The 27,780-nt window shown below is 36.9% G+C and overlaps 1 long non-coding RNA gene across 1 annotated transcript; it reads right to left on the bottom strand.

The window, feature by feature from the left end:
• Nucleotides 1-751: 751 nt before the first annotated feature.
• On the bottom strand, nt 752-12,855 carry LOC142529215 (uncharacterized). The gene is made up of 3 exons (XR_012815853.1): nt 12,498-12,855; nt 9,452-9,846; nt 752-851 (listed from the first exon to the last, which is right to left on the bottom strand). It is a non-coding gene; the product is annotated as an uncharacterized LOC142529215 (long non-coding RNA).
• Between the last annotated feature and the right edge of the window lie 14,925 nt (nt 12,856-27,780).

Genomic DNA, 27,780 nt, shown 5'->3' with positions numbered 1-27,780 from the left:
GTTTCCCGATACTTTATAAAAGTGTATGGAATTAAACTTGATTTTACCTTCATGAATCAAAGCTTTCAGCAACCAAAGTGTATTTTCCTTATGAAATTTTTTAAATATGCAGTTTCCCGATACTTTATAAAAGTGTATGGAATTAAACTTGATTTTACCTTCATGAATCAAAGCTTTCAGCAACCAAAGTGTATTTTCCTTATGTAATTTTTTAGATGTGCTGGATTCATATTCGTTTAATATTTTTTTCTTCTAGAATTCACAACATTATTAATGTAATAACGTTTTTTATCTATTGAAAAATTCGAATATTTGTTTTCGAAAGTGCAACACCTATTAAATGTCAATAAATCTGCAATTTAAAAAAAATCAAACAACTTGTTAGGAATCAAATTTGGATATATATTATTTCAATTAAATACTACAATTTTGAAAATTTCAATTGATGTACCTTGGTTAGTACGATTTTCAACTGATGGATTGGTTGCTTCAAAGAAATTACTGTTCAGCAACACAATTAGTTACAACTTTTTAGTTCAATATATTATCAAAGATGCAAATGACATTAAATAAATATAGCTTTTTATCAATACCTCTTCGAAGAGGAAGAAGGTTTTCTGCCCATAATAAAAAGAAATTTTGTAAATTCTACAAACAGGGGCTAAAATTTCTGTTGATACCTCGAATCGACGCAACGATTGTACCTACATCCAAAGATATAACAAATATCAAATATTAATACCAAAATCAGTTTTACAGCTTCATGGTGCGGACCATGCCGGTTCATATCACCAATCTTGGCTGAGATCGCAAAGAAAACATCTCATGTTCTGTTCTTGAATGTTGATGAACTTGAGGCAATGTTATACTTTGCATTGCTATTTTGAGGCACTTTAGAATACAATTGAGTATCCAAAAACACGATTAGCTAGCCGTGTACAAACTTTCGATTTAATTGAAGTAATCTGTCATTGGTTCATTTTGGTTTGGTCATTGTCACGCCCCGGGACGGGGGTTGGTTGACATCGGCGTTGCTCTCAAATTCACATTCGAAAACAACAAGCCTCAAAAATACAGAATTCAGAAATCAGTCTTTTATTCATAATACTGAATATTCAATGTCTGATACAACTCAATTAATAATGTTTTACATCAGAAATGTAAAACCAGAAATACAATGTCTGAACAGATGCAGCGGATATAAGATATAAATCAGAACTGAAAACAACGATCTTCATCACCAGCCCCAAAATTGAATATGCTATTCTTCTTCTAACTTTTCTTCATCGTTCTTATCTGAGATGGGTTTGGTGGGTGGGTGATATGGTTGTCACTCAGTAAGCAGGGGCGGGAATAACTCTCAGTTTTCGAAATCGTTTTCAACAGAAACAGTAATACAATAATATACAGAAACTTATATTTTCAGAACAGTAATCAGAATTCAGAGATCACAGGTCTCAGAACAGAAATCACAATTAGTAAGCACTGAGCACGTTAGTGAATTTCATGGCTAAACTGATATCAGTCCCCTATATGTTCTCTCCTCTAGGGGATGAGGCCAGAATCAGAATCAGAATTCAGAAGTGTTCAGAATATATATTCCTACCATTAGTTCACTAGGGAGTTTCAGTGCTTCAAAATCATATATCAGAAATCAAACATACAGAACTGAACTTTAAAACAGAATTATCAAACGGATTTCAAGATATTTATATATAAGCTCACTTACCGTAATTTGCTAGAGTTTTTCGGTTGAAGTCTGGAAATCTGCTTGCCTCGCTACTGGATTTACAGCTTCGAAAAATGCACTCTTTTAGCTCTAATTTCAAGTGATAACTCAAGATTTTGGTAACATCAATTCAGAGATTGAGGGTGTTATTTATAGGCCAAAATCTGACTGTTAGCCTTCCAATTAATGACCATAATCTGCCATTAACAGCCTTTATTCCATGTTAAATGCTTCAGTTACAAGTCCTGAGCAGAACCTGTAGCTATCTGCTTGAATCTCGCTACTGAACTCTTCTGCTGCTGGATTCTGTCTGCTGGATTTTGTCTGCTAGGAAAAATACCATCTTCTGAAATCTAAGTTGCTGCTGGAATTGTTAGCTTCTGCTGAAATTTGCTAGCTGCTGCTACTGCTGGAATTTCAGGTTCTCACATCCCTCCCTCCTAATGAGAAGTTTCGTCCTCGAAACTTGGCTATGCATGATCTCAAAGAGATAAGGATATTGTGCTCGCATCTTTTCTTCCAACTCCCAAGTAGCTTCTCTTTCGGTATGGTTGGACCATTGTACTTTGACATATGGAATAGTTCGTCTCCTCAGTACTTGGTCTTTGTTATCGACAATTCGAATTGGAATCTCTTCATATTTCAGTCCTTCATTTAAATTTTCCTCAACCAACAGTGGTCCAGCTTCAAGAATATGACTAGGATCGGAAATATATCTCCTCAGCTGCGAAACGTGGAATACATTGTGAATTCTTGACATGTCGGGTGGAAGTGCTAGTCTATAAGCAAGTGTTCCCACTTTCTCAAGAATTTCAAATGGTCCGACGTATCTGAGATTCAGTTTCCCAGCCTTATTGAATCGGATTACACCCTTCATGGGTGACACTTTCACATATGCCTTTTCTCCAACTTCAAATTCCACGGGTCGTCTTTTCTGATCAGCCCAGCTTTTTTGTCGATCTTGTGCAGCTTTAATCTCTCCTTGATCAAAGCGACTTTATCCACTGTTTCTTGGATCATTTCGGGTCCAACAATGGCTTTTTCCCCTACCTCATCCCAATAGAGTGGCGATGGACACTTTCGTCCATACAGAGCTTCGTATGGTGCCATTTCAATACTGCTGTGGTAACTATTATTGTACGCGAACTCAATTAAGGGCAGATGTTCGCTCCAATTACCACTGAAATCTAGAGCACATGCTCTCAGCATATCTTCTAGAGTTTGAATTGTCCTCTCTGCTTGGCCATCGGTCTGAGGGTGATATGCCGTACTAAGAGTAACCTTAGTCCCCATAGCTTGTTGAAAGCTCTTCCAGAATCGAGATGTAAATCTAGGATCTCTGTCTGATAGTATGCTAGCTGGTACTCCATGTAATCGCACGATCTCGTCATGTACAAGGGCTAGCTTGTCCAAATTATAATTCATGCGGACAGGTAAGAAATGCGCAGATTTTGTGAGTCTATCTACGATTACCCAGATGTCGTCAGTGACTTTTTCTAGACTTTGGTAACCCGACAACAAAGTCCATGGAGATATGTTCCCATTTCCATTCTAGAATTTCTAGAGGTTGCAGAAGTCCTCCAGGTCTTTGGTGCTCTGTCTTGACTTGCTGGCACACGTGACACTTGGAAACAAATATTGCCACGTCTTTCTTCATTCCACTCCACAAAAAATTTTTCTTCAAATCTCTGTACATCTTGGTACTTGCCAGGATGGACTGAAAATTTCGACTTATGTACCTCAGACATTACTTTTTGTCGAAGGTTATCGATGTCTGGTACGCACAATCATCCTTTCATCCACAAGATTCCTTTGTTATCTGTCTCGAAATCTGGTGATTTCCCTTCTTTAACTTGCTCTTTTAGTTTCACCAAAGCGGAATCTCTATCTTGACTTATCTTGATTGTCTCTCGAAGACATGGTTGTGCTGAAAGTGATGTCAGGATCACCTTACTCATATTCTTTCGACTTAAAGCATCTGCTACCTTGTTGGCTTTGCCTGGATGGTAGCTTATTGTCAAGTCGTAATCCTTCATGAGTTCGATCCATCGTCTTTGTCTCATATTTAGTTCCTTTTGTGTGAACAAATATTTGAGACTTTGGTGATCGGTGAAAATCTCACACTTGGCTCCATAAAGATAATGTCTCCAAATCTTTAGTGCGAATACCACTGCAGCTAGTTCGAGGTCATGCGTTGGGTAATTTTGTTCATACGGCTTCAACTGCCTTGATGTGTATGCAATCACCCTTCCCTCTTGCATGAGTACACAACCTAAACCTTCTTTAGATGCATCACTGTAGATGGTGAAGTCTTTGCCTTCAGTTGACAATACCAACACTGGCGTGGATGTAAGCTTCTTCTTCAAAGTCTCGAAGCTTTGCTCACATTTTTCACTCCATTGAAATTCAGAGTTCTTCTGTGTGAGCTTGGTGAGGGGTATGGCTATTGAAGAGAATCCTTCAACAAATTTTCGATAATAGCCTGCTAGTCCCAAGAAGCTTCGAATTTCTGTCACATTCTTTGGTATAGGCCAATCTGAGATTGCCTCTACTTTCTTAGGGTCCACAGATACTCATGTTGCTGATATTATGTGTCCCAAGAATGTGACGCTCTCTAGCCAAAATTCGCATTTCTTGAACTTGGCGTACAGTTCCTTTTCTCTCAGCGTCTGGAGGGTGAGGCGAAGATGTTCTTTGTGGTCTTCTTCACTTGACGAATATACCAGAATATCGTCGATGAATACCACAACAAACTTGTCAAGAAATGGCTTGAACACCCTGTTCATGAGATCCATGAACACTGCTGGAGCGTTGGTTAATCCGAATGGCATTACCATGAACTCATAGTGTCCATATCTTGTTCTGAAGGCTGTCTTCGGAATATCGTCTGTCTTGACCTTCAATTGGTGGTAGCCTGACCTTAAGTCGAGCTTGGAAAAGACCGTAGCTCCCTTGAGTTGGTCAAACAAGTCATCTATTCTTGGAAGCGGATACTTGTTTTTGATTGTGATCTTATTCAGTTATCTGTAATCAATACACATTCTCATGCTTCCGTCCTTCTTCTTTACAAATAGGACAGGAGCTCCCCACGGAGATGCGCTTGGTCGGATTTGCTTCTTATCCAACAATTCTTGAAGTTGCTCTTTGAGTTCTTTCAACTCTGCCGGAGCCATTCGGTATGGTGCTTTTGAGATTGGTGCAGCATTGGGCACTAAATTAATCTCAAATTCCACCTCGCGGTCGGGAAGTTCGCCTGGGAGTTCTTCAGGAAAGATATCCGGGAATTTTTGTACTACCGGAATCTCTTCTAGCGTAAGTGTGGTTTCTTTCTTTACCTCGCTTAACATAGCTGGGTAAACTTCTTCTCCACTTTTTATGGCTTTCCAAGTTTGAGAAGCAGAAAGAAGAGTCTTTCGTTCTTTTGTCTTGCCATGAAATAAAAGTTTATCTTGGCGTGGAGCTTGGATAGTTACCGTCTTTCCCTGACAGTCTACTAAAGCATGATTCTTGGCTAACCAATCCATTCCAAGAATAACGTCAAATTCCACCATGTTTAGTTGAATCAGGTTTGCCTTGAAGTTCTGATCTTCTATGAGAACACTAATATCCCGATATAGAGTGCGAGTTTCTAAAATTCGATTTGCAAGAGTTGCTACTCTATATGGTTCTTCTAAGTTATCAGGCTTAGCTCCTAACTTCTTGGCAAATCTCTTAGACATGAATGAATGCGTAGCACCACAATCAAATAACACATAAGCAGGTATATTATTGATTAGAATGGTACTAGCTATAACATCATTTGAGTTGTCGGCCTCTTCTTGAGTGATAGCATAAACTTGAACATTTGGCTTGTTCTCCTTATGCTTGTTTGGAGTTATTCCTCCCGCTGTTCCATTCATTGGCTCTGGAAGAGGACATTGAGCAATGCGATGGTCCATTTTTCCACAACGGAAACAAGCTCCAGAATTCCTACGACATTCACCAGTGTGAGCGAATCCACAAGTTTGGCACTTGACTCCCTCTTTGTTTGATTGAGACGAAGTGGTTCCTTTGGATGGAGCACTGGTAAATTGATTGATTGGAAACATAGGCCTCTTGAATTGCTGGCTCGGTTGGTATTGACTTGGCTGAGGACGTTTGAGTTTGTTCTCACCTTCACGCCTCTTAATGTCATTCTCAGCCCTGATGGCGGCTCCCATCAATTCATCAAAACTATTGGGCTCGATAATGGCAAGGGCAGATTGAATATGGCTGTTCAATCCCTTCTTGAAGCGATGTATCTTCAAGGCCTCGTCTCCCATGATGGTTGGGGAGTAAGTTCCCAATGAGTGGAACTTGGATGAATACTCCACCACTGTCATATTTGGTTCCTGAACCAAGCTTTCAAATTCTGACAGTTTCTGTACTCGAACTGCTGTCGGAAAGTACTGCCTCAGGAATGCCTCTCGGAACCTTTGCCAGGTGATAGGTCCCGTTCCTCGCATAGCTAGTGAGACTCCTTCCCACCATTTGGCTGCTCTATCCACAAGAAAAGGTGTAATCACATCTACCTTGATCGCTTGTGGAACCTCAAGTAGTCGAAGATGATTCTCCACCTCCTTCATCCAATTCTGCCCGACCTCAGGATCAGAGCTTCCATCGAAGTTTGGAACTCTTGCTCTTCGGAGAGACTCGTAGTGCTGCTTGGTCCCATTCTGAGCTGGAGGTGGTGGTGGTGGCTGGTTAGCATTAGGGTTCACTAACCCTTGTAGCATGGTAGCCATAATCGTTGCTATAGCCATCAAGTCCACTTGACTGAGGCCAACTGCTGGTGGTTGCTGTGGGGGTTGTTGTGCATCTTCGTCATTACAGTTGTTGTTACCATTGTTGTAACGAGGGTTGCGGTTGTTTCTCACTGGTCTTCCGTCCATTTCCTACAATACGAAAGATCTAAGGTTGATGGCAGAATAGGACTACACAAAGGAAGCACGATGATAGAGTAATTGCTCAAAATTTAAATATGAAACCCATGGATAGAATAAATTTTATTGATTTCCACAAAAGTGCAATTACAACTGAACTTCGAAAATTAGAACATAAATGCAAATGGAACAAGTGTTATTACAAAGAAAACTACTACTGATGTTCTAATCTATCACTTCTCCTAATCCTAAATCCATAGGATCCTCTTCGATTTCTTCTTCTTCTTCGGGATCCTCCTCAGGTTCGTCTTGGTTGGCTATTATTGCTTGTAGGTGTTCAATATGACCATGTAGAACTGCATTCTGGTCACTAAGAACTTCAACAGTACTCTGCAACTCATGAATCTGTGCATCAGTCTGTTCACTATACTGGTTATGCTGGTGAACGAGTTGGTGATTTTGATCCTTAAGCACTTGGATCTTCTCAACCAAGGTATCACGTAACTCGATGAACTCGGCAACAGTCTCTTGAGAGGTCCCAAACTCTTCTTGAGTCTTCCTATTCCTCTCTTCTGCTTCATGCAGATAGTGAGCATATCGTTGAACATCACACCTCAAGTGTTCTGCTCGACGCTCTAACTCATCTTTGTCTAGCTCTAGGCAGTAGTTATGTTCTTTTAGTTTCTCTAACTTCCTCTCTAAGCTCTTAATATAGGTACTCTGGTCAGCCATATCCTACATCCAAATCATGAGACTGAAGATTCAGAAATGATATCAAGAATACAGGTCGAGTTATAGACTAATACTGGAATAAAAAATCAGTACTGTCTATACACTTAATAGAAGAAATAGCTCAAAATTTTTAAGTCTCAGAATTCCCTGAAAAATTTACTAAAAATCATTCACATCAAGAACATGAATGGTACCAAATTTGGTGTAAAAATACTAAGCCGTTTGAAAATGAAAATTCCTAAAAGTTTCAAAAATCTGGAAAATTTTACGAAAATGATGATATCCCTATCTAAACGAAGGATTTTGGGGTTCGTCGGCGGTGCTAGAACGATTGAATGGTTTCTAGGTTAGGTTCTCCTCGTCGAAAGCTTTTCAAAGCCTACTTTTAATAGTAAAAATTCCTCCTGGATCAAAAGTTATGGCCGTTTGAAGTTTGCGCGAAAAACACCTCAACTTCCATGCCATTTGCAAGGTCTACTGCATGCGCTTGCTGGAATACACTATCTACTGCAACTTTGATGCTACTGCAATCAGTCTGTTGCTTTTCCAGCACTGTTAGAACCAGTCTGCCGCATTCCGAGTCTACTGACCCAGTCTTCTGCATTCAGACCTACTGGTTTCCATCTATTGGTTCTGGTTTCGGGCTACTGGTTTTGGGTCTACTGATTTCCCTTATTGATTTTTCCCAACTGCACGTAGTTAGTCTATATTTTCAGTAGTCTATTACAGTAAATAATTTTCAGAAGTTTATTACAGTAGCTTATTTTCAGAAGTCTGTTATATTATCAGAACTTAATTTTTCTAGTTCCTCCTCTCCAGATTATGAAACCTGGTTGGCTCTGATACCACTTCAATGTCACGCCCCGGGACGGGGATTGGTTGACACCGACGTTGCTCTCAAATTCACATTCGAAAACAACAAGCCCCAAAAGTACAGAATTCAGAAACCAGTCTTTTATTCATAATACTGAATATTTAATGTCTGATACGACTCAATTAATAATGTTTTACATCGGAAATGTAAAACCAGAAATACAATGTCTGAACAGATGCAGCGGATATAAAATATAAATCAGAACTGAAAACAACGATCTTCATCACCAGCCCCAAAATTGAATCTGCTCTTCTTCTTCTAACTTTTCTTCATCGTTCTTATCTGAGATGGATTTGGTGGGTGAGTGATATGGTTGTCCCTCAGTAAGCAGGGGCGGGAATAACTCCTAGTTTTCGAAATCGTTTTCAACAGAAACAGTAATACAATAATATACAGAAACTTATATTTTCAGAACAGTAATCAGAATTCAGATATCACAGGTTTCAGAACAGAAATCACAATTAGTAAGCACTGAGCACGTTAGTGAATTTCATGGCTAAACTGATATCAGTCCCCTATATGTTCTCTCCTCTAAGGGGTGAGGCCAGAATCAGAATCCTAATTCAGAAGTGTTCAGAATATATATTCCTACCATTAGTTCACTAGGGAGTTTCAGTGCTTCAAAATCATATATCAGAAATCAAACATACAGAACTGAACTTTAAAACAGAATTATCAAACGGATTTCAAGATATTTATATATAAGCCCACTTACCGTAATTTGCCAGAGTTTTTCGATTGAAGTCTAGAAATCTGCTTGCCTCGTTACTGGATTTTACAGCTTCAAAAAATGCATTCTCTTAGCTCTAATTTCAAGTGATAACTCAAGATTTTGGTAACATCAATTCAGAGATTGAGGGTGCTATTTATAGGCCAAAATCTGACTGTTAGCCTTCCAATTAATGACCATAATCTGCCATTAACAGCCTTTATTTCATGTTAAATGCTTTAGTTACAAGTCCTGAGCAGAACCAGTAGCTATCTGCTTGAATCTCGCTACTGAACTCTTCTGCTACTGGATTCTGTTTGCTGAATTTTGTCTGCTGGAAAAATACCATCTTCTGAAATCTAAGTTGCTGCTGGAATTGTTAGCTTCTGCTGAAATTTGCTAGCTGCTGCTACTGCTGGAATTTCAGGTTCTCAAAGTCATATCGATTTCAACAACTTGTAATTGCATTTTGAGCATCCATCGTCATTGGGTTGCTAATTTGATACAAATTTTTTTTGGCTGTGGCAAAGAAATTCCAAATGGAGGCGATGCCGACATTTTTGTTCTTCAAAGAATGGAAGGAAGTGGATAGGCTCGTGGGAGCAAAGAAGGAAGAGTTGCTGGCAATAATTAACAAGCATGGCTCCACCACCAGTACGGCTTGAGGGAGTCTCGCATCAACGTGTCATCCCATGAATGTTCATCTTACAACCCAAACTAACATTACTAAGCAAGAAAACAAGAATCACCGGATCGAAGAAAGGATGTAACTTGGTAAGGGAGCAAAGCCATACCACTGAAAAGCACAATAAACCCATACGTGCTCCATTGTGGTTAACTTCACAAAGTTTTGAAACAAAATACTGCACAACATTCCTACCCCAAATTGTATGATTTTTTTCTCCTCCACAGAAAACATAGAAGAACAAATTCAACAATCGGTCTTTCCAGGAAGTTTTGCACAGAAACAGGGTGACTAACATCAAGAAAATCGAAATAACCCCCTCAACAATTGGTACCAAAAGTCGAGCTAAATTGAGAGGTTAAAAACTCACTCACCGGCTATAACGCCCAGACATTCGTATGTTTATGATATAAGGTAATGATTACGATTAAGTATGTTTCTTATTCATTTTATGGTTTGTTATGATGATCGTTTGGGATATGTGATGTAATGGTGATGGTTTATGGCTTCAAGATATGATATGAATGGTATTGAATAATATGGAATGAAACAGAGAATGTATGGGTAGAATAGAAAGTTGATCCTTAGCCAAATAGATAATGGAAGTGCTGAAACGGTATGAAAATGTGGCAGTAGTTGTGGTTTTTAGCATAATGTTTTGTATTGTGATCCAAATGATGTGAGGCCACTTTCATTAGAAAGATAAGACATAAGGCTATAACTTTCATGTTTTGAGTTTTGTTCAAATCATTGTGGAAGACTAGCCAAAAGCACCCCGAAGTGTGTCGTGTGTGTCGTCGTTCCTCCAGTGACAGATGTTGGGAGATTGAACATAAATCTTTACTCACACATTCAAATGACATGAGGCCAATTGGAGATGCAATCCAAGACATAGAACTACAACTTTCATGTTTACCACTTTTTCAAATTATGAGGGGAAGAGGTATTTCTGGAGCAATCTTTGGAGAAGTTGTGCGCAGAGCGCGCGTGGGACAGAAGGTGCTGCGCTAGGGCAGTAATGTTTGACCGCCCCAGCGCGCCTGGATCTGAATTTTTGGGTTTCGGACAGTAGGCTCCGTGCTAGGGCGGTAAAACTTGACCGCCCCAGCGCACAGTACAGTAGAAAAGCGTGTTTTTTGTGATTTAAGGTATAAAATCGGTTGAGACTTCAATTTTTCTCATTTCCCTTCTCTTCCTTTCTCTTCTCCATCGATTCTTAGCTAGGGTTCTTCATCATCTTCTTCTTCTCTCATTCAATCAAGCAATTAATCTTCAATCCGGAGTTGGAACTTCATCTTTCTAGGGAAAAGAGCAAAGGTAAGTGGTTTTCTTCTTGTTCTTGAGTAGTTGTAGATGGTGAAGTTGGAGAATTGTAGTTGTGATTGATGTATTGGATTTAATGGTAATTTAAGGTTATTATTTTGGTGTTGATGGTTAGTTATTGGGTTTATTGTTGTAGGATCACCGTCAAGATTTAGGAAAACCAAGTGCTCCAAGTGTTTTAAGTGGAATCATTTCTTAAATGCATCACATGATCCTATATGTATGTGTTTTGATGATTTTATGATGTTAACTCCTTTCAAATTCTATTCATGATATATATATGCATTTTGAATGCAAGGAGTTAAACTTTAAATTATATCTCTAATGTGTTCGATAAAATGCCTGAATGAAGTTTTATATGATTGGATTGATAGTGATAGTAGCGGTGTTGCCTCTGGCAATTCTAAATCCGCAATGTAATTGGTAAATTAATGATGAAAACATGTGCTCTCTTATAAGATGCATTTTATGCAGAGGCACATGTCCCTCCTATAAGATTCGTTTTTACGAAGAGGGTTAGCAATGAATGAACTATCTTATAAGAACTATCAATTCTTCAGTTAATCAGTGAAATGAATATCATCCCTATGTATTGTTGTATTATGATTCTTGATGGATGATATTAATGATGATTCGACGTTTATGAAATGAGATGGATAATGTTTTCAAGAAAATGAAATTGAGGCTATTCATTTTATGTTTTACAATAAAATTATATATATGTATCTTGTTAGTATTGATTCCATTTGCTGAGTTTTATACTCATTCCAGTTATGTTCATGTGATGCAGGCACATGTAAGAAAGACTGATCATCCCTGAGTTGTCGAAGCGAGAGAAGGGAATATGCCGAACTTTGGGGATTTTGATTGAATGCTATTTTTGTTATGTTATGGTTATGGTTATTTTGGGGATATTGTAAATCTTGTTTTGGTATTTGAAATTAGAAATATGTGTAGATACTATATTAACTGGTATCTGATGGATATGAAAATTTTTTGCATGTATTTTATGTGTTGTTTTCGAGTCAGGTGGCATGTTCTATTTACGGGGAGATGCTGCCCAATTTTTTTTTAAAATAACACATTTTCTTCAAATTATATTTCAAAGCTTCAGCACTGATTATGTAATTTAGTCACGAGTGCTACACCGGCAGCCTATGAAACTCGAACTAGCACAAGATTTCGAACTCCAAATGCCTTGAAAAGTCAAGTCCAAGCAACGACAGAGACCCGGTCCGGTGGATGACGGCGGAAGAACGATCGGCAGAAAAAAGATCGTCGACAAAGTTGCGAAATACCACTCAATATCGGTATCAATAGAAAGATTATGACGAGATTTTTTCGAATATGTATTTATTTCTAAGTTTTGATGACGTACGACGACAATAATACTAAATTTACTGTAATTAAAACTTAATTATTCAAGACAATTTAATTTGTTTATATAATTAATTAATTTTTTTAAAAAAATATGTTTACTTAACAATAACCCCCTCTAACAATTGGTACCACAAGTCTAACTAAATTGATAGTTAAAAAATCACTCACCGGCAGCCTATGAAACTCGAGCTAGGACAAGATTTCGAACTCCAAATGCCTTGAAAATTCAAGTCCAAGCAACGGCGGAGGCCCGGTGCGGTGTATGATGGCGGAAGAACGATCGGAAGGAAAAAGATCGTCAACTACGTTGCGAAATACCCCTCAGTATCGGTATCAATATAAAGATTATGACGAGATGTTTTCGAATATGTATTTGTTTCTAAATTTTGACGACTTACAGCGCAAGAACTGGTGGCAAGCGGCAAAAGATTTAGAATATGCGTCGAGAGGAAATTTCAACCGGGGAGGAAATTTTATTGGGGAGAGAGAGTGGAGATAATAATAAGATAGAGAAATGTTTTTTCAAAATTACAAAAATTCTTTATTTCAATCAATTTTTTTTTTCAACAAATATGTAGATTTTTGTAGAAAAAAATATTTTCATTTTATCTATAACCAAATAAAAAATATAATAATAATAATCAAAATATTTTGATAAAATCAAAATATTTTGATATTTCAATCAAACTTGATTGATTTTTATTTTCAACAAACATGTGAATTGTTGTCTGAAAAAATATGTTCACTTTATCTATAACTAATTAAAAAAATATATAATAATAAAAATCAAAGTATTCATAGAAAAAATATGTTCTCAAACTTGACATTTATCCAACAAACACGTAGTTTGTCAATTTTAACATTATCATAATAATTGATTTTTACTAAAACATCCTTATTAAATTACTCAAGTGTGTACAAAACAAGGACAAAGTTGACAATACACAATGAAAAACTTTGACCTTTGTTCACACTTTTATAATATGTATAGATAGATAGATTGTGTAAATAAATTGAAAAATACTCAATTTATTTTGATGGCAATTGTATTAATAATTTGAAAAATATTCCATTAAATTTTAAAGGCAATATTGTAATTAATAAAAAATAGAATATCATGATATGGTTGCAAATTGATTTCATTTACTGTACGTGCCTATTGCTGATTGGAGAATGATTCCAACTTGTTCCTTACAATACATATACGTGGGTTGTTCACCTTAGTCATATACATGTAAAATAATCCAACAAAAGAGAGTAAAGGTAGTGAGGTGTTAAAAGTTTCTTGTATTGCACACTATCAAATGGTGAGTCGCGAGAAGGAAAAATAATAAATTGATATATATTAAATGAGATGTTTAGATATTCTGTAAATCATATTAAATTATACCTTGTTCGAATTGTATAGAGTAGAGTTCTCGTCCTACCAATTTGATTAAAGTACGCCACAACAAGAGTTAAGGTATGTTGCGACCAAGTAATATACGACAGATATCTGTATCATATGACATATGTCTGACTATTTTGATTGAGAATATGTGTTTATATGCCTTATTTGTTGAGTTGATGTGGTATACATGACATTATGATTGGATTATCGATGTATAAAATAAATATTTCGTTAACGCACATTATTTGCTACATACATCGATACATGACATGCATGTTGAGCTATGATCATTCGATACCCTGATATGATTGGATTTGATTCTGGGGTTTGTGAACACGATGCTATGTTTGGCATTATGTGACCCTTAAAGCATAGTCATTTGTGGCCCCGATGATTGATTGAGATTTGAGATTTGATGGCGCTTTGTCGACGCTATCATACGAGTATCCCTGATTGAGGCCGGTGTGCTAGCTCGAGCTTTGATTTGATAGCGATTCGATTGATTCTGATATACGCTCAGTGGATGGGCATTTGACCTGATATCTCCACGACATACATGCATGGCATATCATATATCATTGTGTAGATATATGTTATATATATGATGGTTGTTCCATATGAAGCTTTGCTCACCTCCAAAAGGGACTGTTGTTATCTTTGTGTGTGGACAATGGCAAATACTTCAGGTTATCAGGAGACCGGATATGGTACTTTTGGAGGGAGTCACGTTTGATTTGAGGTTTAGTGGTCTATCCCAGTATATATGTTATGTATCTATATACCGGGGCATGTCCTGAGAATATGAGTGGTTTGTATGTAGTTGGTTTTGATTATGTGTGGGCATATTTTCTGATATGATATTAAATACTATTTTTAGTATTCAAGTAGTATATTTTGGGCTCATTGTAAAGAAAAATTAAACTCATTTTCCGTTGTAATTAATTAACTCTAATCAAATTGCATTGTAATAACAATTAGGAATCAGGGGCCCCACACAGTATGGTATCAGATCATAGCTGAGAATGCTCGATTGAGTCTTGTGTATACTTGAATAGACACAAATGAATTGTGTGTTTGTGTTTGATTATTTGTATTACTTTCTCCTACTTGATTTAGTTTGAGTAAGTTGTTGATGAGATTAATGATTTGAGATGATGTTGATGTATCATTGATATGTATTTGTGATATTCGTACTATATTTTGTAGATGGATTCCACAAATCAAACTGCGAGTAGTAGTACTGAGAGGATGGTTGGACAATTCGAAGGATTGTCCATGGATCTGGTGATGGCTCGATTCCAGGATTTGAAACCACTGAGGTTCTTTGGAACCGAGAGTGCAGAAAGAGCATAGGCCTGGTTGAAGGATATCGAGCACTTGTTTAATATTGTTGACTACTCTAAGGCTCGGCGAATGAAACTAGCCCTTTATCAATTGAAAGACCGAGCAAAATCTTGGTGGGAAGCCGCTGAGATTGGATTGAAAGAAGCCGGGATTGAAGTCACTTGGGATGTCTTCAAGGCCCAGTTTTTGGAGCAGTATCTCCTCCTTCTTATTATACTGCCCAAGAGAATGAATTCAATAGTCTGCAGCAGGGAACGATGACTGTTGCAGAATATGCTTCGAAGTTTTCTACATTGTTGAAATATGCACCTCACGTAGCTGCGAATGAAAAAGCGAAATATAACAGGTTTGTAAATGGATTACATCCTGCTGTATATACTTTTGTCATTTCAGGGTTTCCTACGAGCTACACAGAGGCAGTTGAACGAGCCAAGGCCGCCGAAGCTGGACTAAGGCGAGGAGGTCCTCAGTACGCTCCTTCACCTATAGTGTCAGCTCAGCAGCCTACTTTACGTCCAAGAGGTAAGAAGTTCAAGAAGACTGGTTCTGCTTCTTCATCTTCTTCGAGTTCGAGTGGATCCCAGCGAGGGAGTCTCGGGATTGCTCCTTATTGTAGCCATTGTGGAGGCAAACATACTATCGAGCAGTGTCGAGGTATGTTTGGTACTTGTTATCATTGTCGACAGGAAGGCCATTTCTCTCGTGTATGTTCGACTAGGGGTACGACTTCTTCCCAGCCCTAGCCAAGATTTCGAGGTGGCCTGAGTATCATGAGACCTGCTGTTCATGTTCCCTCTTTTCAACAATCAAATGTTCCATGATATCGAGGACCTGGTGGTCAGACTGTCCAAGGCCCTCCTCAAGTTTGAGTGTATGCTCTGACCGAAGATCAGGTGAAAGAAGCTCCTGGTGGTGTGATTGCAGGTATTTGCATGATTTGCGATTATCCTACACGTGTTTTATTTGATACAGGAGCATCTCATTCATTCATATCTCATGCATTTGTTGCATCTCATGATATTATGTGTACTCCATTGTATGATGTGTTATCGATAGCCATGCCAGCAGGAAAGATTATTCTGTCTGAGCAAGTTGTGCATAATTGTTTATTGATATAGGAGGATAATGGGATACTCCTGAATTTGATTGTCCTCCCAAGGAACGACTTTGATTATATTTTTGGCATGTATATCTTGACAACAAATCGAGCTACTGCTGATTGTTTTCATGGAGTGGTTCGATTTCGACCTGTTGATGGACCCAAGTGAAATTTTTATGGCAAGGGTTCCCAAGCTAAAATTCCATTGGTATCATCTCTGGAAATGTCTCGACTTTTGACTAGCGGAGATGAGGATTATCTTATCTACGCTATTGATGTCTCTAAGAAGGAGCCTTTTTTACCCGATATACCCATTGCGAAAGAATTCCCGGATGTATTTTCCGATGAGATTCCTGATTTTCCTCCTCATCGAGAAGTTGAATTTAGCATTGATCTTATGCCGGGGACTGCACATATTTCTAAAACTCCTCATCGCATGGCACCATTAGAAATTAGAATTGAAAGAACAATTACAGGATCTTCTCGATAAGGGATATATTTGACCGAGTGTATCGTCTTGGGGAGCTCCAGTTTTATTTGTTCGAAAGAAAGATGATACTATGCGAATGTGTATCGACTATAGGTAACTGAATCGGGCTACTGTGAAAAATAAGTACACACTTCCTCGTATTGATGATTTATTTGATCAGCCTCAGGGTACTTCTGTATATTCTAAGATTGATCTTCGTTCTGGTTATCATCAAGTATTAGTTCGAGAAGAAGATGTGTCTAAAACTGCTTTTCGTACCAGATATGGCCACTATGAGTTTTTGGTTATGCCTTTTGGTCTTGCGAATGTTCCTGCTGTCTTTATGGATCTAATGAATCGTGTCTTTCGAGACTTTATTGACCAGTTCGTTACTGTGTTTATCGATGTATTCTTGTATATTCGAAATCGAAAAAAGAGCATGTTGAACATCTGAGACTGGTACTTCAAACTCTTCGCAATAGCCATTTATATGCTAAATTGTCCAAATGTGAATTCTGGATGGACAAAGTAGTATTTCTAGGCCACGTCATTTCGAGACATGGCATATCTGTTGATCCTGTGAAGGTTGAAGCTCTATTGTATCGGCCGAGACCTATGAATGTTCCTGAGATCCGTAGCTTCATGGGTTTAGCTGGTTATTATCGTCGTTTTATTGAAGGATTTTCAAAAATAGCTAAACCTATTACTCAACTGACACAAAAAAATCATAAATTCATTTGTTCAGATGAGTGTAAAGCTAGTTTTCTTGAATTGAATATGAGATTGACCACAGCACCTGTGCTTACTATTCCCTCAGGTATCGGAGGATTTGTATTGTGTACAGATGCATTTGGTAAAGGTTTGGGCTGTGTTCTGATGCAACATGGAAAAGTGGTTGCTTATGCTTCTTGTCAATTAAAATCTCATGAAACTCGTTATCATGTTCATGATCTGGAATTGGCTGCCATTGTGTTTGCTCTAAAGATTTGGCGACATTATTTGTATGGAGAAAAGTTTGTTATTTATTCAGACCACAAGAGTCTGAAATATCTCTTTTCCCAATCTGATTTGAATATGAGGCAACGCAGATGGATGGATCTTCAGAAAGATTTTGGTTGTGAGAGTCAGTATCACCCTGGATCGATGAACGTTACTGCGGATGCCCTTAGTCGTAAAGTTCATGATTTTGTTTTAGCTTCTGTTAATGCCACCGAAGTACACGAAGATATATGTACTTCTGGCTTGACTTTTCACTCGAATTAGAATTCTGTCACTGTTTCAAGCGTTACAAATTGAACCGAATTTAATATCTAAAATACGAAAGGCTCAACGAAGTGATGCTCAGATCAAAAAGTCTAAAGAACTTGTATCTGCAGGACATCATTCTGGACTTCAGATTTCTTCTGATGGTTCTTTACGACTTAATGGGCGGCTGGTAGTTCCTGATACTGTTGATTTTAAATATGCCCTTCTTCGTGAAGCACATTGTAGCAAATACAGTATTCACCCTGGAGGTCGAAAAATGTATTTGACATTGAAATCTCAATTCTGGTGGAGACATATGAAGAAGGACATTGCTGAATTTACTCGAAATGTCTTGTTTGCCAGCAAGTGAAAGCCGAGAGAATGAAACCGGGAGGATTACTCCATAGTCTTGAAATCCCGAAATGGAATTTGGAACATATTGCTATGGATTTTTTGACTTATTTACCTCAGTTTGCCCAAGGGCTGTGATGCTATTTGGGTTATTATCGATCGGTTTTTGAAATCTGCACATTTCATTTCGTATGAGCGGACTTATCCTTATAATAGAATGACCCGTTTATACATCGAGAATATTGAGAAACTGCACGGTGTGCCAGTCTCGATTGTATCAGATCGTGATCCCAGATTTGCTTCTAAATTCTGGGGAAGTTTTCAAGAAGTTATGGGTACGCGTTTGGCTATGAGTATTGCTTATCATCCTCAAACTGATGGTCAGACTGAGCGTACAATTCAAACGTTAGAAGATATGTTACGTGCTATTGTGATGGATTTCAGAATGGGATGGCAAGATGCCTTACCATTTGTAGAATTCTCTTATAATAATATCTTTCAAACGAGTATTGGTATGACACCTTTTGAAGCTTTATATGGGAGACGATGTAGATCACCGTTATTCTGAGATGAAATTGGTAAAAGACAACTGACTGGACCTGAAATGATACATGAAATGAATGATAAAGTTCAGTTGATTCGACAGCGAATGAAAGCTGCTCAAGATCGTCAAACGTGTTGTGCGAATAAATGAAGATGACCCTTAGAATTCCAGAAAGGTGATAAAGTGTTTTTGAAAATATCTCCCTTCAGAGGCACTGTTCGATTTGGCTTGCGAGGGAAATTATCTCCTCGATATGTTGGTCCATATGAGATCCTTGATTGAGTTGGGGATCTTGCTTATCGGCTAGCATTACCGCCAGCTTTATCTGCCATTCACGATGTGTTTTATGTTTCTATGTTGAGAAAATATGAACTAGATCCATCACATGTGCTTCAGCCCGATGAGGTTGAGCTTGATCATTCACTTTCCTATGTTGAACAACCTATTTACATTATGGATCGGAAGGAGAAAGTATTGCGTAATAAATCAATTCCACTAGTTCGAGTACAATGGATGCGATATGGTGTTGAGGAATCAACGTGGGAATTGGAAAGCAAGATACAAGACTCATATCCGCACTTGTTTAATTCTATTCCACATGTTCCATTGTATTCAATGTATGTTGATCCATTTACTAATTTTAGTTTTGATATGTACTATAACTGATAATGTATTATATGCTTTCCAAGGTTATGTATAGATGAATGCTAAAGATTTCGGGACGAAATCTTTTAAGTGGAGAAGAAATGTGAGACCCCGTGATAACCGTGATATAACTAATGTAAATAATGTAAATTATGAGTCGCAAATCAACTCATAATATAATCAATATGTTTAAATTTTGAATATTGTGAATAAAAATAATCAAATAAATTTGATGGCAATTGTGTAAATAAATTGAAAAATACTCAATTTATTTTGTTGGCAATTGTGTAAATAATTTGAAAAATATTCCGTTAAATCTTAAGGGCAATATTGTAATTAATAAAAAAATGAGAATATCATGATATGGTGGCAAATTGATTTCCTTTCCTGTACGTGCCTATTGCTGATTGCATAATGATTCCAACTTGTTCCTTACAATACATATATGTGAGTTGTTCACCTTAGTCATATACGTGTAAAATAATCCAACAAAGGAGAGCTAAAGGCGGTGAGGTGATTTCAATAGAGAAGATTATTTGCTACATACATCGATACATGACATGCACGTTGAGTTATGATCATTGGATACCCTGATATGATTGGATTTGATTCTGGGGTTTGTGAACACGATGTTACGTTTGGCATTATGTGGCCCTTAAAGCATAGTCATTTGTGGCCCCGATGATTGATTTAGATTTGAGATTTGATAGCGCTTTGTCGATGCTATCATACGAGTATCCCTGATTGAGGCCGGTGTGCCAGCTCGAGCTTTGATTTGATAGCGATTCGATTGATTCTGATATATGCTCAATGGATGGGCATTTGACCTGATATCTCCACGACATACATGCATCGCATATCATATATCATTGTGTAGATATCTGTTGTATATATTATGGTTGTTCCATACGGAGCTTTGCTCACCCCCAAAGGAGGTTTTTTTCTGACGTGAAATGAAATATTATTTTTAGTATTCAAGTAGTATATTTTGGGTTCATTGTAAAGAAAATTAAACTCATTTTCCGTTGTAATTAATTAACTCTAATCAAATGACATTGTAATAACAATTAGGAGTTAAGGGCCCCACACAATATTAGAGGGCCCTTAGGCGAAATCTCACATCGCTAAACAATGGAAGAGATGCTTGGCATTTAAATGAGCGTGTAGCAACCCCTTGTGACGCGTTTTAAAGCATTGAGGCCTCGGGCCAAAGCGGACAATATCACAAGTGGGCTGGGCCGTGACATTTGATATCAGAGCGACTCTGCACGAGTTTGGGATGGTGTGGCAAATCTCAGCGAGGACGCTGTGTCCTGAAAGTGGGGGTGAGAGGGCCCTTAGGCAAAATCTCACATCGCTAAACAACGAGAGAGATGATGGGCATTTAAATGAGCGTGTATCAACCCCTTGTGACGCGTTTTAAAGCCGTGAGGCCTCGGGCCAAAGCGGACAATATCACAAGTGAGCTGGGCGTGACATGTTCTCTACTAGGTATAACATACCCATCAAACTCTAGAATCTTATTAATTTCTTGATAATTAATAACTAGTCTGGATTTGTTCTTTTTATTTTACCATGATTTCTTACAAAAAATCTACTGTATGGTAAAATTCCGGCTTTGATCAAACCAAGGCCCATATGTGCCTTGATTATAATTTACATATCCCTTTGATTAATTATGTTCATTGGAATAGGCTTGCAACTGACAAATTCATACTCTTTCCCTTCCTTAATTTTAAGGCAAGCTTTGGGTTTATTTTTATCTCATCATGCCAAGGGACCTTCATTGTAATTTTTTTTATCCTTTTCTTGACATCTCTTAATGATACATTTGATTCAAATTCTACATCATTTTGTTATAGAGCTACCTTGAGACATTCTATTTCTTCTTGTTGGAGCCTCTTATCTGCTCTTAATTGGAGCATTGTTTCTCCAAACTGTCTATAATCCTTCATTTTTGGGTTTAGAAGTTTTCCTTCATCACCACGCTTGCTGCGAAACTAAATTGTAAACATTAAGCGTCTAGTCTCATTTTCTTGCGTATAGGGATCAAACATTTGTATGAAATTATTTCCGAACAGAATTTCAGCTCTTGTATCATGAAAATAAATTAGTGGTGTTTTTACTTTATACCAAGGTGTTTGTCCAGCACATCTAATCACGATTTCTGTTATTTTAATCCATTTACATAAGATTAAAATCTTTTAGAGAAATCTCTTCCAGCAATCTTAGGTAAATCTTCTTCTAAATTATTTGGAAAAACTCATTTTTTTGCTGTATAGATTGTAGCGCCTGAATCAATATAAGCAGCAAAATATTATGCCTTATATTGTTCGTATAACATTCCTACTGGAATGTGTATCAAGAATGGGCTTGTGGTCATTGAATTTTCCACATTTTATCCCCAACCATAAACTACATTCCATATTCTAGACGTTTCCAAAGTTTATGTTACTCAAGAAACTCTAGGCCAAGAACCAATCGATCTGGTTCTTTTTATGGAATTCCTTTGATATGAACTTCCAATGTTTAAATGTTGATCATTCCTTGGTAAGTTCCTATCATATGTTGTTCTAAATAGTATATGGTATTACAAGGAAATTTATTCATTTTCTTCATAATATCAAATATTATTTCTACTTTCTTCCACCCTTCTGGAATCTAAGCTTTCCTATTATCGAAAAGCTTTATAGTGCATGTTGGGTTTCTTGGACATGTGTTTTTCTCCACCTCTAGCTCATAATTCTATCTCTTTGAAAAGATAGTCTTCTTGATTCAAATCTAAGACTTTGATTCCTATGTAGAAGCGGTTTGTCTTGTATTTTGATATATGTTTCTTATATTAAGGGAAACTCAATTCTTTCTGGATAAATTGCCCGAGCCACTTTGCCAAATATCTCAGGTGTTTCAATAAACTCATTTATAATAAATAATTCTTGAATGATGTATATTAGATAGAGTATATGAAATTTGATAGGTAATAGAATACGGTCTATTACCCTCTTTCTTCAGCCTTTTTTCTTTGAAGTTCAGATCTAACGTCAAAGCTCGGCTGAAATCTCTATCTGTCAGGTTATAGGCAATTCTTGGATAAATTACTCATGCAATTTTTCCTTCACAGAGATTTCCTGAGATTGTTCCCAGTACTGAATCCTGAAGGTTACCCATTCATTTATCGCATATAGTGATATCAATGGGTGAGTCTATTATTTCTTTACAAGTAGATTTTATCATAATCTGGATTGCTCCGATATGAATCTAGGAGATGGTTCGTGCTACTTCTATATTGAGTTTTTGTAATTCTTCCTTAATTTTTTCAGAAGCAATTAGCTGCATCTCTATTCTATTTCCTGTAAGTTCCATTGGAATCGTCATTTCCCTTCTGGAAACTTTATTGATTAGTTGATGCTTTTTATTTCTTAGGCCAAGACTTTCTAAGAATTTTTTTACATGTCCTGCAGAGAATCTCTGATACATCTGAAGGCGAGGATTTTCTCTCATGATCCTTTAGACCATGTTATGAGGTATTGTTGTCTGACTAAAGAAACCAGACAAATCTTCATGTGTTTCGTGTCGAAACACCTCGTCTTAAGTCAGATTCTGATTTTGTTCCATCAGATCCTTCTTGACATAAAACTTCCTCTTGTTCATATATACTTTCATCTGAGGCAATATCCTCAAATCGTTATACTTGAATAAGATCTTGATAAGAAAGTGCTTCTTCAATATTCGGGATTGGATCGAAGCGTTTAATACCACTTTTTTCATTTCTGGACAGTTGGTTGAGATATGACATTTGCTCCACATGTCCTAGCAGTTACAATCTTTAAAACTTTCATTAGTTCGAGTGTGAGTTCTTCTGAAAGTTTTCTTTGTAGGTGTTCTTCCTGTACTTCGAGATGTACTCGATGTTTGAGATGATATCCTACTTCTTGATGGTCCACTTCTTTGGTCAGATTTGTAAGATCTGGCCTTTTATCTAGACCAAACTGTTCTGGGTTTCCAAGAAATTCTTCCACTTCTGGCATAAGGATGAGTTCTAAAACTTTCCTCTTCTGCCTTTGTGGTTTACTTCAAATAATTGTTGGAAGATCATTTTCTTTACAACATAAAGGAATACGCTTATTTATATCTCTTAATCGTTTGTAATTCTTTTGTAATGCTGCCAGATGACATCATTATGCCAATTTTCCTTTGAGAAAAGAGACTCATCGTGCCAATGTATCTGGATTGTCAGGGACATATTCCCTTATTAGCATTTTCTTCCAGAGACTTGGCATTTTGGCGAAGAAAAGTTGCATTGTTATATCTTCTTCGACCCATGAATTCAATCTATATTTAGTGAATAACATAATATATTCATCCACTAAACATATTTTATATAATTCAAGACTATACAGAGCTTCAGTATATTTTTTTTCTTCTATGTATCTTGACTGTTAAAATATTATACCCCTATAAATTGTGATTTAAAAAGGGTAGTCATTCTTCCGGCTATCTCGCTAAGAGATTCTCCGGCTATGACTGATTCTTTGGTTTCTATCCAAGTCATGTCCGAAGCAATTTTAACTGATCACATAAGACTCTTTTAACTGATCACATAAGCATCTTTTCTAAAAGTATGTATAGGTTCTAAAACAGATTTTGCATAGGGTGTTTGGTGCAAAATAATTTGATTCTTCCTTGACCTTGTTTCTGCTGGGTGTGATTCTCCACCAGTGTAAAAGTCTGTTGAGATTCTCACATATTTATATTCTGAGATCCAACATTTTCTCTTGGTGGTTCCTAGGAAGATGACCAGGTTATGGTGGGTTGTTCACCCCCAGTTGTGTTCATCTTTAGATCTACAACATTGAGATTTGCAAAAGATTCTGCAAGGTCTTGGAGATCCTCTAGACCAATCCTTTCTAAAGTTGTCATCGGATTAATTTTTTTCTGAGACTGTTTTGATTATATTGATCATTTTTTCTTCTTCAGTTAAAGATTTTGGCATCAATTTGGCATTACTTATTGATGTAATAAGGGTTCAGTACCAAATTATGGTGGTAACCTTCATTCTAAAGTCTTTCTACTATAACTTGGTTGTTGTTCTAGGATTTTGAATTCTTGTTCGAGTATCCTTTAATATTCCAAGAATTTTGTTCATTTCAGGATACCTTAATGGTCTCTCAATCTGCTCAACGAGGAAAGAATTTCTTCCTAGTTTTCAAGGATTTTCTCCACATTTTGTAGCATATAATACAGCATATTGCCATAATTTTGTATTATCTTTTGAATTTCTCTAAGATCTTCAGAAAGTTTAGAGGAATCCGGTACTATTTTTAGAAACCTGTTATTTTGAATCATAAGTTTACCTTATGACTCTGATAAGTTACCCTGTTTTCTTGATATCTAACTTTGGTTAGATCTTTCTGTTTCAAATATTCCAGAGTTCTGGAATAAATTTTGTAAATAATTAATCTTGAACCTGGGATTGGATTCATGTTATTTGAGTAAATTCTCCTCCTCAAACATTTACTTACATAATATTAATAATAATAATACATTTGTATGTTTGAAATAATTTTACCTAAGTTCTGATATCATTTTCTCCTAGGAAAATCAATCATTTGCATTAAAGGGTATAAAGGGTATTTTTTAATGTTTTAGGGAGCGAAAATAAAACTTTTTAGATATAGAAAATTAAGATTAAGTTTTTAAGAAATTAAAGGGTATAAAGGAAAATCAATCATTTGCATTAAAGGGTATAAAGGATATTTTTTTTCTTTTTTTAATGTTTTAGGGAGTGAAAATAATAATTCTATAAATACATAAGTTTTTAAGAAATTAAAATTCTTATTTTCCTACATAAATATTTCTCTCACAAAAAATATTACATACAAAAAAATTTTGGAATGGATAATAATTCCAATAATTTTTTAAGAGATTTTTTGAACTCTCCAAATATCGACGAAAATTAAAGTGGAGAAAATTCCCAAGTTCGTTCGAGTGTCCAACATCCTTCATTTCCATTTCTTACACAACACCCACAGAATTTGCAACATTTTCCATATCCACTACCATATTTTTTGAGCGCCTCTCTAACTCTGTGGAATACATTTCCCCAGAATATTGACAGAGTAGCCAATATTTGGTGCAAGCTTCATCCCATGGATTTAATTATCTTCAATCACTGGGGCTTCAATCAACTGAATCGATAAGGGCTAGTGTTGATGCAAGTGACAGTAATAAAAGGGCTAGAAGCACCTTATGAATTTCGAAATTCATAATTCCTCTTTTCTCGTTTCAAATAGGACTTGAAAATATTACTCTCAATCAAGCAAGCGAGACGAGCCAAGATTCAGATGGAGATCATGGCAAGCGAACAACATGGACGGTAGCAGATGATAAGCTCCTTGCAGCAGCATACACAATGATGAGCAAAGACCCAACCATTGGTAATGCCCAGAAGAGTGAGTCTTTTCGGAAACGGGTGGTAGAATACTACAATACCAATCGAGACAAGAAAGCTAAAAAAGGAATCCAGACAAAGCCAAAACACACTGGGTTGCGGTGAAAAGGATCATGAATAGATATAATGGAATTTACAATAAATAGTACACTGATCGACCAAGTGGTAGGAGTGACGAGGATTTGATGATGCTTGCTCATGAAGAATACAAAAGTACCTTCAAATATACTTTTATAAAATTGTAAGTTATTTTATTTAATGAAAATAAAATATTAATTAAAGTGACAGTGATATCCATAAATATTTGGTTTGTGCGATTTTTGATTGTGAAATGTGAGATATTTGAGTAGTTGAATACTTGATTGATGAGGTGGAGCACGGGACCCACAGATATTTGGAGGAAAAATATTTGCTATTGTGGATGACCTTAGTGTAATTCCCGAAAATTAATTCACGTAGATCGCATACATGAAAATTATTAAATTGCTAAAATATTTTAATTAAATGATTTTGGATCCATGAATGATATATTTTGAGAGACTAAATGATTAATTGTGTAATTTATCTCGATTGCATAATTTAAATATTTTCATGCGAATATTGATAGTTGGTCGGGGACGGAGGATCGGAGACGATTAAGATGTTAAAGATTTAAAAGCTAAATTTTTTATTTTTAGTTAAGAAAATATTTATTTTAAATATTTTAAAAATTGTCACATTTTTATGGTCAAATTTAAACTAATTAGTGGGAGCAAGGAAATTATGTATTTTATAAGGAATTTTGTTGGAAATTGATATTTTTAAATCTTATAATTTGAGGACTAGTGATTTTATTTAATCTTAATGAGCCTGATTTATTAATTAAAAACTAGGGTTAATTAAGCTCATTAATTAAGCGATTTAGAGAACCTTTTTGTTTTTGTTTAATATATAATTAATGCCCTAAAACTTAAATACACACACATCGAAACACATACACACACCCCATAACACACACATGCAATTACGTGAAAAAGTGAATTGAAAAGGTGCAAGGCCGAAACCTTGGGACCTTGGCCATGGGAGTTTTGACAATTTTTTTCTCCCTTGTTCTTCGATTTTCTTCCTCGTTCTTCTTTCCAACAACGATCATCCGACTCTTTTACATCCTAAGGTGGGTTTTCGGTGGAGTTCTGACGAGATAAAAGGATTGAAAAAGGTATAAATCGTCCTTCATTCGTCAACGACACCGCTTCGATATTTGTATTTCGAGTATTTTAAATGCAAATGCACGTTTCTAAACCTTCTTTTTGCACCATCCAAATCATGATATGTTTGTTTTATGTTTTAAAGCATGAAAATTATGTCGATCAAATTATTTGACGATTGGATGAATATTTTCAAAGTTTTGACGTTTCTATGCATATATGGATTTTGTTATATGATCTAAGGAATGCGCTGCCAATACGAGAGGTTTAAGGGGACGGGTAAAGTGTCGACTAAGGGTAGGATGAGGGGGGTCATATGCAAGATGAGTCATGCATTGGTGAGGCTAGAACCTAAGGTTCGCAAGAGTTTCTTTTGGGCTACAGGGGACGGCTAGGGGGCGGCTGGAGCAGGGGCTTAACCACGCTTGGTCAAGACACTGTGATGGCTGCATCCTAGGGCTAGGAAGAGTCCTAACATGGTTGGACTCATCGACGCGCAAGGACGAAGGCAGTCGCGATCGTGGAGGGGCTTTAGGATTCGGTTTGGCGCTGCTTGGTTGTATGGTGCGTAGGCTGGTGAGCGCTGAGGGTAGGCTAGGATCTGGGCGTGGTCTGGTCCAAAGTGGCTCAGGTTTTTGGAATGGAAGAAGGGTTTGAAAATGGCTAGGAAAAGAGATGGGGCTCGAACCGTGGTTCATGACTCTCGGGGTAGTTAGGATGAA

Source organism: Primulina tabacum, chromosome 16, assembly GCF_025594145.1.
Source record: "Primulina tabacum isolate GXHZ01 chromosome 16, ASM2559414v2, whole genome shotgun sequence".
Classification (NCBI taxonomy): domain Eukaryota; kingdom Viridiplantae; phylum Streptophyta; class Magnoliopsida; order Lamiales; family Gesneriaceae; genus Primulina; species Primulina tabacum.
Note: the sequence above shows the minus strand (reverse complement) of the source record. Positions and strands in the feature narration are given on the sequence as shown.